Source organism: Manis javanica, chromosome 3 (assembly GCF_040802235.1).
Source record: "Manis javanica isolate MJ-LG chromosome 3, MJ_LKY, whole genome shotgun sequence".
Lineage (NCBI taxonomy): Eukaryota > Metazoa > Chordata > Mammalia > Pholidota > Manidae > Manis > Manis javanica.
Window position 1 is genome coordinate 120504842 of NC_133158.1, and position 15017 is coordinate 120519858.

Here is a 15017-nt window from a genome sequence, read left to right on the forward strand (position 1 = left end):
TACTTGGAGAATCAAGACAAAGACATTTAAAAAATACAGCCAGGAAGCAATAAACAGTTTTATATAATTCAGGTCAATTTGTTCACAAGTGTTATAGAATGAAAATTAGAGCCTGGTGTGGAAGAAGCTCCCTTAGAGGAAGGGAGACAGAGACTGTGCACACGGAGGCTCTGGTCACTGACACTGACCGCACCGCTTGAACAATCAACATCTGTGTAAAATGAGGCTGGTGGCACTGTCCTCACATGGCTTCTGGAGGAGTGGCTGGCACATGGTAGGTGCTCAGTGAATAGCTCTTTAGAAGATTTTAAAAATAAGAATAAACCTTCCCTCAGTGGTAGAATCTCAGAGCCAATAGTGACATTTAGTGTCTTTGAAAAATTCAATGCAATGTTATTGATGCCTGAGTATGTACAATACACTATGGGTGAGAGGAAGATGATTAAGATATGGTCTAAAGAAGGTCAGCTCTGGTCCTAGGGATGGGGCAGAGTAGGGAGTGTGAGGCACACACAGATAACCATTATTGAGGTAGCCTGTTTAAATACTAGAATAAACTATACACAAGTTTCAATGGGAGTACAGGAGAGAGGAATAAAAAACTTCAGTGGGTAGGCTTCAGAGGTGCCACTATAGAAGGAGCAAGAGAGAGAAAAAGGCAGCTCTCCTGGCCACCGGAGCAGTCCAAGTAGGATACGGAGAGGGGTGGGTGCAGTGTGTGCTTGGCTGATGAAGCCAGTCCACCGTGTACCAGATCCTTACAGGGCTCATGGAAGTGTGAGTGGATGAGTAAGTAGGGACTACAACATGGAGGGCCTTGAATGCCCTTTTGGAAACAGCAACTTGATTCTGAACCATCATAACAATAATCCTATTAATTGAGAACTTGCTACGTGACTGACACTGTGCTAAATGTTTTATAAGTATTTCTCATATACCCTGCAGAAACCTATGCTTGATAAGTATTCCTATGACTACCTCGTGGATGAGGAATCTGAGACCTTGAAAGCTTTTAAGCCAAGGGATGGCTCAGGGTTTATACTTTCAGAAAGAAATTCTGGCAGCAGCAAACAGAAAGAATGGATGACAAAAATGCCAGCACTTAGGGGCTCCCTTCATTTTTAACATATTTTGACGGTTTCTCCCCTCCAGATTGGTTAACAAGAGAGAAAGAAGTGACCAATATTTCTAAAAATGGACTGATCCCTCTCAAAAGTTCTGGAGTTGGGCAGGCTTTGAAGCATAGGGCCATTTACGGAATTAGAACCTTTTTCTCCTTGTGGTTTTTCCCAGGGGTCCCCAGGAAAGCTTCCCCCCACCAGGGGCAACAGTGAAGAAGTCCACAGCAGTGTCTCCTGACCAGGCATAGCAGAAAACAGATCCAGAGTGATGTGAGTGATCCAAAATTAGTCTCTTTACAAGCTCATTAAAGCAGAAAGTTTAGCATCCATTGCCCAAAATATATCAGGAAGGCAAAGGCTTTTCTCTTTCTCCCTGCTTCTCAAACTTCCTTCTTTCCACCATCCCTTTCCTGATAGACAATAATCAAAGTAGGATCTTGGATGGCTGGATGTCTCCTTCATTTTCAAGTAAACTCAGTCAAAGTACCTGAGAATTACACTGTGAGCAACTCGAGTGACATTGCAGAGTTCTAGGCAGGGGGAACATTTGCAGCCTGTGAGTCAGTCCTGAGGTCCACTAGCTCCTTTATTAAGTTTTCAGGTTAAAATATTACTATCCTTAGGAGCATGGAGACAGTTGCTGACCTAAATTGTTGCTTCCTAGGAAGCAGACAAGTGAATAAGTAATATAATTGGGTTTTTTTTCTCTTAACAGACTGTCTTAGGGGAGCAGACTATTTTTAATAATTATCTTTTTTGCATAGCACTTCTATATATACCAAGCATTTTTACATATGCTTCTTCATTTTACCATTACCCCACCCAGTTTTACTATCCCCATTTTACAGAAGAGGAAACTGAGGCTTAGAGACATAGACCCAGGTCTTTCAACTCCATCTAAATGGTCTGTTTATTGCTCTTAACTTCATGGCTTCTCTTTTGTGCTTTTCCCCCCAAACCTATCAGTTGGCATCATGGGAATTTTCCCAGCTTGTCTTGTGAGGGGTCCCACCTTAGTGATGGGACAGTTCTTAAAAATTGTTCAGTTGACAGTACTTAACAGAGTATCAGAGATCAATTTCCAAACTCCTTGTTTTACCACAAAGAAAACTGAGGCCCACAGAGGGAGCAGCCTGCCTACATTCCCAGGGCTGGACCACAAATCTGGTGTGTGACAAAACTGGGACCAGGAGCTGAGCTTCCTATTTCTTCTGTCCCCATCCCACAGTCTCACAATCTCTTTCAAGCACAACCTTCACAATCAAAGCCAAGAGGAAAGTTAAGGTTGGGACTTGGCTAATATCAGTCCCCTACCTATACTTGTTTCATAAAATGGAAAGATTCTATTCATTATGAAATATTAGGTTGAAGGCAGTGTGGAAACAATCTGGTGTGATCTTTTCATTTTGTAGATGAGAGAAGTGAGTCCCAGAAAGGTGAACTGAGTCCCTGAGCAAGGATTTGAGCCCAGGTCTCCTGGTCCCCAGTCACTGACCCACCACTGCAACCTCAGCTGTGCAGTGTCACAAGCTGTTCATGCAGCTTGCCAGAGATGGTTTGACTTAAAAATTTCCAGACACAGGTGCCTGACTCAGCCCTGGCTTTGCCTTGGCAATGGAGACCAGACATCAGCTGCCAGCTTGGATGATGTGTTCCCAGAGCAACATGGCAAACGTGAGCTGCCAACATTAAAGTCTCAGAGAATGTAAAGTGTCAAGCCAGTTAAACATCCAAAAATGCCCTGTCTCTCAGAAACAAGGGTGACTCACCAGAGTGCTTGGGCTATGACTGGGAATGGCATTAGAGTGGTCACAGGAGCTAAAAGTCCAGGCTCAGAGGCCTCCAGCTTCGCTGTATCCATCCCTTTGTTCTCAACTCTGTTCTCTAATCCAGAGCCAACACACGCTCCTCTCGGAAGCCCAGATGTCCTCACACCTGAAACCTTCCTTGACTGTTCAAGCCCAGAGAAGTTCTTCCTTCTCACACTCTAGGAATCTGCCCTGTGTAATTTAGCACTTGATTTTCTATTGTCTTTTGTGGCTTCTTAATTGTTTTGCATGTTTGTTTTATAGCCAATGGGATTGTGGTGTTCTGAGGGGACAAAGTAAGCTTCCTACTCTGCACCCCATAGGACATCTTGGAGTGTCAGCAAAGAGCAGAGATACGCTCAGGTTCATAGCTACTCCTGACTTCAAGACTCTTTCACTTTACCCTTGCTTTGCACACACAGCAAATATTCAGTAAATCTGCAATTGCTCACTGTCGCTTCATCAGCCTAAGTTCCACAGCCAGGGTCTCTGTCAGGCCAGCTCAAGCCAAGCCTCTGTGCAAATTAGAGAAAAGCCACCCCTTCCTGCAGGCAGATGGGGCTCTGCCAGGCTGCATGGCTGGGCTAGTGGAGTGTGGGCTGGACTTCAGCCCTTTGGCTGGGCTCCCTGTGAGTGAGCCACCTGCACTACCTGGGCTCTGGCTCCTCATGAAGGCAGCAACACGATCTCTCCCCACTCTCCCTTCTGGCGGGAAGGCTTTGCTTGGGAAAGCTGGCATCAGAGGCTTGCCAGCTTGTTTCCCAGCCCCTTTTCTGTCAAAACCAAACCAAAACAACCAAAAATGCATGTGACAGCTCCTCGGTACTCAGAGCCTGAAGTCTACACTGCTGGCAGAGACCCTGGGGGCTTTCCATAATATGATCCTGGACCTTCCTTTCTCCTCCCGATGGCCCAGATCTCACCACGGGTTGTACTCCTTTAGTGTTCTGTTTTTCCTCAGCGTGGAGTGCCCTTGTCCTCTGGTCTTTGTGCCGGACCCCTCCTCACCTTTCAAGTCCCTCACAAGCCTTATGCACTCCGTGTCTCCAGCCACCTAACTGTGCGTGATGCCTCATCCCTTCCCAGTGCTCCCTGCCTTCCACACAGCTTCTGCCTTTATTACAACCCTTTCTTCCCATGGTATTAGCATGGAACTTAGTGGCCTCTGTTCACTCAGGCTTCTCTGTAACTCACCCTGCATCAACCCAGATGCTGAACTCAGCAGCACCCTCAGTTCCCCAAAGGCGTCTACTCACAAACAAATTAGGGAACAATACTGACTTTACAAATGATTTATTTCATAGGAAGGGTGAAGAGTGGGGACTTCATACACCCCCACCCCAGCCTCAGCAAACTACCAATCTTTGCAAGCATACCCGTCCTCCAAATCCTTGCTTGACAGCCCTGTTCTGGGAGTTTCTCTCATTACTCTTCCTCAATGCATGCCCAGGAAGGTTGCATCTCTGCACTATATCTCTGTGTGCTTTCCTCTTTCCTCCCATCCAGTTTATTTCCTTTTATTTCCTTACTGTTCTAATTCAATACTGCCCCACCCGCTACCTGCAGGCATGCAACTCCAAATCCATCTTGATGCTCAGCCCAATATAGGTGCTCCCTCAGTTTCACCTTCTTTAGAAGGAGTCAGAAGTGGATTGAACAGGAATGTTTTTTTATGACATGTATGTGTTTTCCTCCACCTAACAGAGGATAATAGTTCAGAAAGCAAGGATTATGTCTTCTACATTCATCCAACCTAGCACGGCAAAAATATGCAGAGTGAGCCTGTGACCAGCCTTCTTCTCTACTGGGTACAGGGGCAGCTCTAAGCCTTTCTGTCTCTTGCTTTTCCTCTCTTCCCAAGTAAGGCCCAGGACTAGAGTCAGGGGAAAGTGGTTGAAGACATTGTAGGAGCTTAGTAGGTAGCTGTGAAATGGTGAGTCAGTAAGTGAAAAGGGAACAAAAAATGATAAAAGAATAACATTGACAGCATCCTCACCAGGATTATTTCAGTCCAGCTGAAGGGAACTTTGAGCAACAACCCAGGGTGACAGAATGAATCCTGAATGGTAAGATGAACTATGAACATGGGGTTCTGGTACTGGCTTGGCCTTCATTGCCAGGTGGAACCTTGGGGAAATGTTTGAGCCTCAGGTTCTCATCTGTCCCATTAGTCTGCCTGTAGATGTTCCAGTATGGATACTGACCATCAGGGTCCTCGGGGCTGCTTGACATTCATGTTTGAGACTTCCTCCCCAAATGCCTAGGCACCCAGGACCCCTTGGTGCCTCTATATCTCCAGAAAGCTTTCCTTGGCTGCAGTCCTGACCTGGGAAAACTGGTAAACTCCACATATTTTACAGATGAGAGTCCACACTTCCAATGACTCTAAAGTGGTGTGAAATGGACAGAAGTCATCCCCTGATATGACATGCCTGAGACAGTGTCACCACCACCACCACCCCTTGCAGGATGTACTTCATGGAAAGAGAAGCAACAAGTCACAGTGCCTTGGCCAATGTTGGCCTTCATCCCTTGCCCCTCACCCCCAGCTCCGTTCCTGTATTTTTCCACATTTTGAAAATACAAAGTGGTCTGTTTGCTGCGAAGTAAAACAGTCCATGTTCACCTAAATGCAAAAAAAGAGAGGAAATTAACAACCCTCAGTCCTGAGACCTGATCCAGAGATCAGAGCCCAATTCTGGTGATCTGTGATGGTCCCCATTATACCTGTGGAGGGGGAAATATTTTCAAATTTAGCAGTCTCCAATCCCTAGCCACCAGGGTGAAAGCTGTCAGAAATATGCCCCTGGGCAAGGGCAGTGATTGGAGGCTATAGAGACATGGAACTCCTGGAAAACGGAAAGAACTTGCCGATTTTTTATTTTTACTTTTTGTCTGATTTGGTCGAGGTATTAAGGCAGCCTACACCCTGGTTCGATACCGAAATGCCCGGTGGGTATTTTATTTGCCAAACAGTTGTCCTCCGTCTCGGAGTGAGCTGGTCTCTGTGCCTGCCGAGCTCACCACTGCTGCACCCTCTCCTAACCCCTAAACCTTGAACTCCTCCTCCCAAACTGAAGCCCTATTTGTGAGACGTGCCCAAACGATGCCCGCGCCCAAGTTACACCAAAAGGGCGCGGGTGCCAACGGAGCCGATCAGCATTCGTGTGCGCGCGCGTGTTTGTGTGTGGCGCGTGTGTGCGCGCGCACGGGTGTGTGGCGTGGGCGGGCTCTGCGCCCGGAGGCAGGGCTCCGCGGTGAGAGTGGCAGCTGGACCTACCAAGCGGCTAGGGGCAGGGCGCCGCAGTGCCGTAGTAGCGGGCGGCCGCTACATACTGCTTTTGAGCCGTGGCGACCGAGCAGACAGAAGACCCTGGGGCTGCCTAACCCCAGCCGGGCCGCCCGGGCTTGCTGGCGCCCGCTCTGGCTGCCATCTCCCTCCCTGAGAGGGCTGCGGGAGCGGGAAGACGCCCAGACGACAGCTTTGGTCCCCTCTCTGTCTCTCGGTTCCTCTTTCCTCCCAAGTAAGGGAATAAGCTCCGAGGAAGGAGCGCTCCGGGAAACCGCGCAACCAAGTGTTGCATGACGAGGTAAGACAGTGGCCGGCGCAGCGGAGAGGGTCTCCGGCTGGGGAACGCGGGCTGCAGCAACTTGAAATTTAGGGTAAACGGGAGCCAGTCCCGTGGCCAGAGGAAGCGGCTGCAGCCGAGGCCACTGCACCCACCCTGACGGTGTCACTTGCCCCAAAGCCCCTGCAGAAGGAGATGCCCCTCTGGAAGGGTGAGGGCACGGGAGCGGCACAGGGTGGGGCATCGGCTCCCTCTTCGATTGGGAGGACCTTCCAAACCGCAAAGGTGTGCGGGCGGGAGGCCGCTTTGCTCCAAGCAGTTTGCTGAAGCAACTGGTCAGATTTCTCCCCGCCTAGACTTACCTTGGCTTTTTGATATCCAGTTCGCGCTCCAGGGTGCACAGGGCCGCAAGCAGTGGGGGATAGTTTTCCTAACGTCTGGCCGCCAAAGCTTCTGGCCGTCCCACAGGGTTCCAGGACTTTGGGGCAGTCCACGAAGCCCCGGAGCTCAGAGCCTAAAGGGCAACTGAAGAGAACAGAGACACCTTGGCAAAGATAGGCTAGGAAAGGAGAGGAGGATCAGGGAGAGAATGTAAACCTGACCTGTTTAGTCTCGGGGTCACAAGATGTGTGTGTGTGTGTGTGTGTGTGTGTGTGTGTGTGTGTGTGTGTGTGTGTGTCTACAGCGGTGCGCGTCTAGTATCACCTGTTGGGCTTTGAAAACTCCAACAGTCCACTTCACCCTTCCTAGTCTGGGATTTTCTTCCTCAGGACAAGTGGACTAGAATTTGGGGAGGGGGCTGCGAAGTTTGAGAAAGCCCTGGAGGAGATTGTACTGCGCCGCCCCCTTCCCCGCCAACGCTGCAGTGGAAAGCACGGGACTGGAGCGAGGAGGCATCCTAGCAGATGTGAGCTATCCAGCTGCGGAACTCAGAGTTCCGGGCACGGCTCCTTCCCCTCCCCACCTACCCCTTCAAGAGGGTCTGCGGTAGCGTGCCTTGAGAGGTGGCTGCGCCGCAGTGGCGCGCGCGCGAGGCCGATCCGCCCGCGCGCTGAAGGCAGACGGGCAGGCACGGCGGTCTCCGCCGGCCCCTCCAGCTTCATTAGCATATGATAACCTAGCAGTGCGGAGGAGGACCCGCGAAGGCTGTTTGTCATTTTGTCATTTAGCGGGCTTGGGAGAACGCACCTTGGGTCTTGGAGGTGTGGCCCCGAGGAGTCACCGGTGAGCGGCAGCGGTCAGGACACGGGACCAGGAACTGCCCCTAAGGTTCGAATGCGGGGGACGACTTTGTTTTTTCAGTGCCTGGGATTCTTTGTCTAAAATACAACCCACAGAGCCACTTGCTGGATCCTAGTTGTCAATGAAGGACATTAGATCACAGGGGGCAAATGCCTTCACTGTTTGGTCACGTGTACACGCGCGCGCGCGCGCGCGAACACACACACACACCCCTTTGTGCTTTATGCCCTTCTCATTTCAGGGACAAGTCCTAACGTGGAAAGGGACGAAGTGGAAAGGGCTGAATCTGCCAGCCATTCTGTTTAGAATATAAACTGTACTAACTAAATAATGCGGCTGCAACCAAGCTAACTTCCTGTTGCACCGATGATTTGTCTTTTCTTTGCCAGTCACCTTGTACGTTCATGTAAAGCACTGTAGGCGTTATCACAGGTATTTTCCTAGGATGGGCTTGAGGTGGGTAGCAAGTAGATTAATCTTTACCACCTTACTCTTTTATGTCAGTCTTTGGTTCAGATCAACCAAGAAAGGGGAAAAAATGATAAACATGAGAGCACCTTGGAATCTAGTCTCTCAGAGACAGGAGTCACTAAGGGCATCTGTTCCAACTTCCCCCAACTGGCAAAGCACCTTCAACAAGCAGTGGAGGATTCTGCCAACCCCGTACTCCCAGAGGTCTCTACCCTGAGCTTGTGAGGCCAGAGGAAGAACCCCTAAAGCATCAGGGCTTCCCTCTCCTCCTCATCCCTAGGGGAGGAGGCCTCCCCCAGCTCCTCCCCTGCAGGGGAACGGGGAAGAGGAAGGGGAAATATTGTCTTGTTGTGGTAAAACTATTTTTTAAAAATACCGTATTGTATTATATCACCATGATATCTTCTTTTAGTATAAAAATAATTCATGTTTAATGTAGAAAATTTGGGATGTTGAGGAAAGTATGCAGAGAATCAAACTACCTGCAATTCTACCACCCAGTTTCCACACTGTTAATATATTGGCATATTTCCTTTCCATCTAGTTTTATGCCTTGAAATCATACAATTCAAAGAGAGCCAACATTTATTCAATACCTAATAAATGTACTTTGCAAATATGAAGTATTTTATATTCAGTGTGTCATTTAATCCTCAGAAGATTCTCTGAGGCAGGACCACAGACTTCAGTTGACTTGCCCAAGTCACACAGGTAGCCAGTGGTAAAGCCAAGATTAAAACCCAGGTTTCTGACTACTGGGTAATTAGTTGCTTAGCCTCTCTAGCTACTACCCTCTTTTTTCCATAGCAAAAGTCCTTCATGAACATCATTTTCATGGCTGCATATTATTATGCTGTTACTGATTCAAAGTGCTTCCTGTCTCTAGCAACTACAAATAACTGCACGACATCCCTGGTCAAAATCTTTGCTGCACACATGTCCCAGTACTTCCTCTGGGTAGTTTCCCAGAAATAGAATCACTGGGCCAAAGGACATGAATGTTTCAAGACTCCTGATATATATGACAAGCTGCTTTTTGAAAAGGCTAATGTATACTTCCATCCACCAGAGGCAACTCTACCACAGTCAAATCAGGGACTCTAATAAGGACTCAAACAGACCAGAGACTCACATGAGCAAGCCAGATCACATGAGCATCCTCCTGGCCTCATAGAGAAGGAATCACACATATCATCCAGCTTTATACACACACAGGGTGCCTGCTTTTATCTGAATGTGTGTCACTTGCAGAATTCTCTGGCTAGACATTACATATTAACTTTGAACAATGAAACTATTGCCTGAATATGTAAGTGGGCATAAGATCCCACTGCTCCACACATGTGATTAGAATAGCCCTCTCTCCTATGAATGTGCATCACTACTCCATCCAGCTTCAGCCAGCCCAACCAATCAGTGACGGCTTCTTCACATACTGGCCATATTCACAGAGCTGTTCATTCACAGCAAGTATTGGAATTCCACAACCAAACCACAGTGGGCGTTGATGTCACCTTATATGTAACAGAGTTCATCTGCCCACAACGCCATTCCTCACACCCCAGAACCTGCAATCACTCAAGGTTAGTGACTACTAATAAAACAATAAAAAATACACATTATCATAAAATGTCTACAGGTGAAGAAAGTGTGGCTGCAGGAGAGAAACTGGATTAGACAATACAAAAAGACACAAAGGGAAAATTTTCAAAGAAAACAAATTGATCCTAGCTATGAGTTTTCCCCAAGGCCATGTTTGCCTTGTAACCACCTCTGCCATCCACACTGAACTTGGTTGCCCTGGAGTACAGTCTGTTGTTGCAATGGAATAAGTATCAACTGAGCCCCCACTATGAGATCTACTTAGTCAAGGTTTGGCTCAAGTCTATTCCAATCATCCTTCTTAGAAGCCTTTCCCAACTGCTCCTCTGAGTTATGGTGCACACATAGTGCCTGTGTATATGCTCACATTGGGGCAGTGAGCTCACTTAGCTTTACAAGCCCCATTAAACTGTGAGCTCCCTGATGGTCCAGCTGGTGTTATACCTGAGGTGGACCTTATGCACAACAGACTATGAAATGTGATGAATAACAATGAAGATAATTTTGCAGATACTGCACTGAGTGCTTTATGTGCATTTCCCTTTTGATGCATCTTTTTTTTCTCCTCAGTCAGGTCAGTCTCAGAAATGGAACTGAAAGGTGTCCAGAACTGTGCTGTTTTCACAGGGAGCAATTGCCATTTACATTTAATTCTTTGAAATTAACTCAAACTTAAAATTCAGCTCCCCAGTCATGCCAGTCTGATTTCTAGTGCTTAATTGCTGCATACGGCTTTGGTCTACCATACTGGAGAATGCACATAAAGAACATTTCCAGCATTGCAGAAAGTTCAACTGAGCAGTGCTTAGCTTGTAAGCTTGTGCAGGCAGGGGATGTGAATCTTGTTTTCTACCATATTCCCTGCAACCATCACAGTGCCTGGCCCAGAGGAAGATGAGGGAGAGAAAGAAAGAGGAGGGATGGTAGTAATAAATGGAGTAGTAGTATTAGCTATACCATTTATTGGGCCATTACTTGGTGCCCCACATTGTGCTTTATTTGGTACATGCTTTGTCTCACTTAATATCCACATCACTATGAGCCTGAGAGTCACAGAAATGGAAACTGAGTCTCAGAAAGTTTAAATAAGTGGTCATAAAGTAAGCGGAGAGGCTATATTTTAACTTAGGCCCTTATGATTTCAAAACCTACTCTTTTAGGCCTTTTGCTTTAGTACCTCAATAAATGTCATATGTAGTAGTGGTGTTGTGAATTGCCATCATCTTCTTCCCAGGAAATCAGAGAAAGGGTGCTTTTAAAGGATTCCCAAGTGAAATAATTGGTACAACTTATGAATGCTGATAGCATTTAAAGAACACAAAATTTTGTTTAGGAGGCTCAAGAGGCTTTATCCCTGGATGGATGTGGTAGGGAGGAAGGAACCCCTGTAGTGTGGCCTGTCCAGAGGGCCATGACCTGGAAGAGCAGGTCAGTCAACCACTACTGCAGTGGTTCTCCTAAAGGAGGGCCTTCACCAGATTTGGGACACACTGACTTGCCCAGGATCTCACAGCCAATTCGTGATGTAATGTGGCTTCCAACTCCCTGGTCAGTGCCCTTTCCAAGGCTCCAACCTATCTCATAGGCCACTGGCTCCAATTCCTCACTATCATTATCACTCCCGCTCTACTTCTCTTTAATTTCTTTATTCTTAAAGAATAAAATACAAAATTTCAAGGGAAGCCTAATAAGCATCAAGTAGAGTAAGGTTATCACCTCCTTCCATCTACATTTCATATTTCTGTTAAAATTCTGTGAGGTTGAATTAGGAATCTATACCAGGAACACCTGTTGAGCTTAACACCAACTAGAAAAACCCAACTTTTTTTAGCTTGCTCTTGAACTGTACCACATGGCCCACACCCCCATGCTTATACTGATGCTATCCCATACCCAAATACAGAGCCTTTGCATTTATTCCCAAATTTATCTTGTTCATTTCAGTCTATCCTGCCAGCCTGCCCAGATAGTTCTGGCTTTGATTATGTTGTCTAGTGTAGTTATTGTCCTTTCCAGCTGGCTTCCCGTCACCCCCAAGTCTGATGAGTGTGACCTCTTCAACTAAGTCATCAATAAACATGACGAGCATAACAGGATTCTGAGGCATTCCACATATGCTCTCTAAAGATAGATGTTAATTCAATAAGTAAACAATACTCTTTTAGAAAACGTATTCAACTTCTTGTATTATTACTCAGCCCATATTTCTTCATTTTCAAAAGATTATCAGAGGAGTCTTATCAAAGGTCCTGATAAAGTCCAGATACTTTTTATCACTGGTATTTCCCTAATCTGTCTGCCAATAATGTTGTCAAAGAAGCCATTAGCCTGACATAAACTACTTTCAGTTAACCCTTTTTGGTTCTTAGAGATCATGGCTTCAATTGTAAAAGTTCATTCCACATCCTATTCCAGATTGTTTTCTGGGATTAACATCAGCTCCCAAGTTAAGCATTTTCATAAATTATTTTTCCCACTTTTAAAAACAGAACTGTCTTTGTCATGAAGTGGTTGTGGTGGTGATAGTGATGGTGATGGTGGTGGTGGGTGGGGATGGCTGTGGAGGTGGCGATGGCGGTGGTGGTCATGGCAATAATGCCGTTGGGAGTCATGGCGATTGTGGCAGTGGTGACGGAGGTGGCAGCGATGGTGATGATAATGGTGGTGGTGACAGTGGCAGTGTGGTGGGGATGGCAATGTATAGTGGTGGTAGTGCCTTTCTTAATGATTCTGAACAAATTAAGAGGAGTAGTGATCTCAGTTGCATGTTTTCTCAGCATTCCGAAGTATTATTTAGTTAGGCCAAAGACATTTTAATTTGAGGCAGATCTAAGAGTCTCTAGCATCACAGAAGATGAGATCAGGGAAGGAGCCTAAAGAGTATCTGGCATTCATCCTAAAATGAAGAATCCTCTTTCTAAAGTAGATGTGCCTTACATGGGGGTCGCATATCCAGGACAGACCCCAAGGTCTCCCACTCTTTCCCAAAGCTTTCCCAGGGCATAACTCCTTTTCATTTTCATTTCTGAAGAAGCATAGGCTTTGTTTTATGTAGAAATGTTCAGTTTCCTTTTGGAATTAATCTCTTAAGTCATTGATGCCTAAGTGAAAATTGAAGATTCTTTCCTGGCATCATGATTTAAAAGGAGAAAGAAAGAGAAAAGACTAGAAACAACAAATGCTGGCAAGGATGTGGAGAAAGGGGAACCCTTCCTACACTGCTGATGGAATGTAAAATAGTTCAACCACTGTGGAAAGCAGTATGGAGGTTCCTCAAAAAACTAAAAATAGAAATACCATTTGACCCAGGAATTCCACTCCTAGGAATTTAACCTAAGAATGCAGGATTCCAGTTTGAAAAAGACACATGCACCCCAATGTTTATCATAGCAATATTTACAATAGCCAAGAAATGGAGGCAACCTAATTGTCCACCACTAAATGAAAGGATAAAGAAGATGTGGTACACATACACAATGAAATATTATTCAGCCACAGGAAGAAAACAAATCCTACCATTTGCAACAACATGGATGGAGCTGGAAGATATAATACTCAGTGAAATAAGCCAGGCAGAGAAAGACAAGTATCAAATGATTTCACTCATCTGTGGAGCATAAGAACAAAGCAAAAACTGAAGGAACAAAACAGCAGCAGACTCACAGAACCCAAGAATGAACTAACAGTTGCTAAAGGGAAAGGGACTGGGGAGGGTGGGTGGGAAGGGAGGGAGAAGGGGAATAAGGGGCATTATGATTAGCACACATATTGTAGGGGTGGGGCACGGGGAAGGCAGTATAGTGCAGAGAAGACAAGTAGTGACTCTATAGCATCTTACTACGCTGATGGACAGTGACTGTAATGGGGTATGTGGTGGGGACTTGATAATAGGGGGAATCCAGTAACCACAATGATGTTGCTCATTGTATATTAATGATACCAAAATAAAAAAAATAAAGGAGAAAGAAAGAGAGAGCTTAAGGACTCTTATTCTACAAGTAGGAAATGAAACCAAAAGGTCTTCAAGGCAGGGCAGGAGCACAGAAAGAAAAGGTTCAAGTAAGAAACTATTTCTAAAATAATGTCACAATAATAACTATCTTTTGCATATGTAGCACACTTAGAATATAACCACGTGTTCATATCCATGATCTCTCCTGATTCCTGTCACAGGTGTGTGACAGTGAGCACGGACATCACCAGCCTTATTTCAGTAGTGTGTTTTCACCAAAGCAGAGGCTGCGGGATCTAGAAGAATCTGCTCTGGCAAGAAACGGGATGCAGGACAAAACTCAATGGCGTAGAGCAGATGCCTGCTTAGCTAGCCATTTGGTCCGATCGCTCCTTTCTGTGTGGTCTGAATGAAGAGGTCTCTCCTCATTTAAGGCATAAACAGTGTCCTCTATAGAAGAACTGAGTTTTCACTTTCCTGATGGCTGATCCGGTGTGAAAATCATAAATAGCCAGAAGTCAGCAAAGCCACTTTGACCCTTCCATGCTGAAATACTTGAAATGTTTGGCCTTTAATATTTTCATTCCTTGCTGAATTTCTCTACCTCTCTTCTCCGGGACAGCAGCCTACAGCACTTTACCAGCTGCTCGGTGCCCCTGCCTTTCAGTTAAAGTAAAAGAGCTAGAGAAGGTTCTCCCAATCTCCCAGAGGGCCAGAGTACTCATTCCAGAATTCTTGATGGCCACACAAGTGGAGACTCTTATCCAGTAATATCAATCCCCATCCCAAGGTGTCAATGAAATGGATGTCCACGATCCCCCGAAGCTGGCCCTGGGACACCCACTGGTGATGTTGATTTCCTCTCTTTTCTCATGCCAGGATGTCCAGCAGGCTTTGGCTAATCACAAGGGATCTTTCCTCACCATTACGAAACCAGTAGCCATATATTCCAATAGCTGGGGAGATTTCCTCCCTGCCCCAAAGCTCCCACTCTTTCTAGTCCCTATATCATGCAAATCATGTCAAATGCACTCCCAAAGAGACTTACTTAGTCATTTGGCTGTCATTATATAAGTAGATATATATTGAGCACCCCTTCTGTGCTAGGCATGGACTAGTTTCTGGGGGTAGGACCAACTGGGTTTCCAGAAGCTGGGTGGAAAACAACCAGAAAGAATTATCTCATAGCATTAACTTTGATGAACTTCAGAGGAGGATCATCCTCCCAGCCTCAGTGGTATTGGACCAAGGA

At 46.1% G+C, this 15017-nt stretch overlaps 1 protein-coding gene and 1 long non-coding RNA gene across 11 annotated transcripts in view; one reads left to right on the plus strand and one right to left on the minus strand.

The window, feature by feature from the left end:
• Positions 1-4289: 4289 nt before the first annotated feature.
• On the minus strand, positions 4290-8807 carry LOC108390108 (uncharacterized). Of its 2 annotated transcripts, none has more exons than XR_001851431.3 (3): positions 7467-8807; positions 6861-7012; positions 4290-5555 (listed from the first exon to the last, which is right to left on the minus strand). It is a non-coding gene; the product is annotated as an uncharacterized lncRNA (long non-coding RNA). The 2 variants fall into 2 exon arrangements; XR_012129329.1 differs by having other exon boundaries at positions 6861-7023.
• The window catches only part of DGKG (diacylglycerol kinase gamma), a 204762-nt gene continuing 195914 nt past the window's right edge, over positions 6170-15017 (plus strand). For 4 of the 9 annotated variants that reach the window (XM_073231959.1, XM_017648799.3, XM_073231961.1 and 1 more), the window contains exon 1: positions 6174-6519. The gene's annotated coding sequence lies outside the window, so the exon portion shown is untranslated. Of the gene's footprint in view, positions 6520-15017 lie in introns of all 9 variants that reach the window. The other 5 variants (XM_017648802.3, XM_073231963.1, XM_037024175.2 and 2 more) reach the window with 3 other exon arrangements.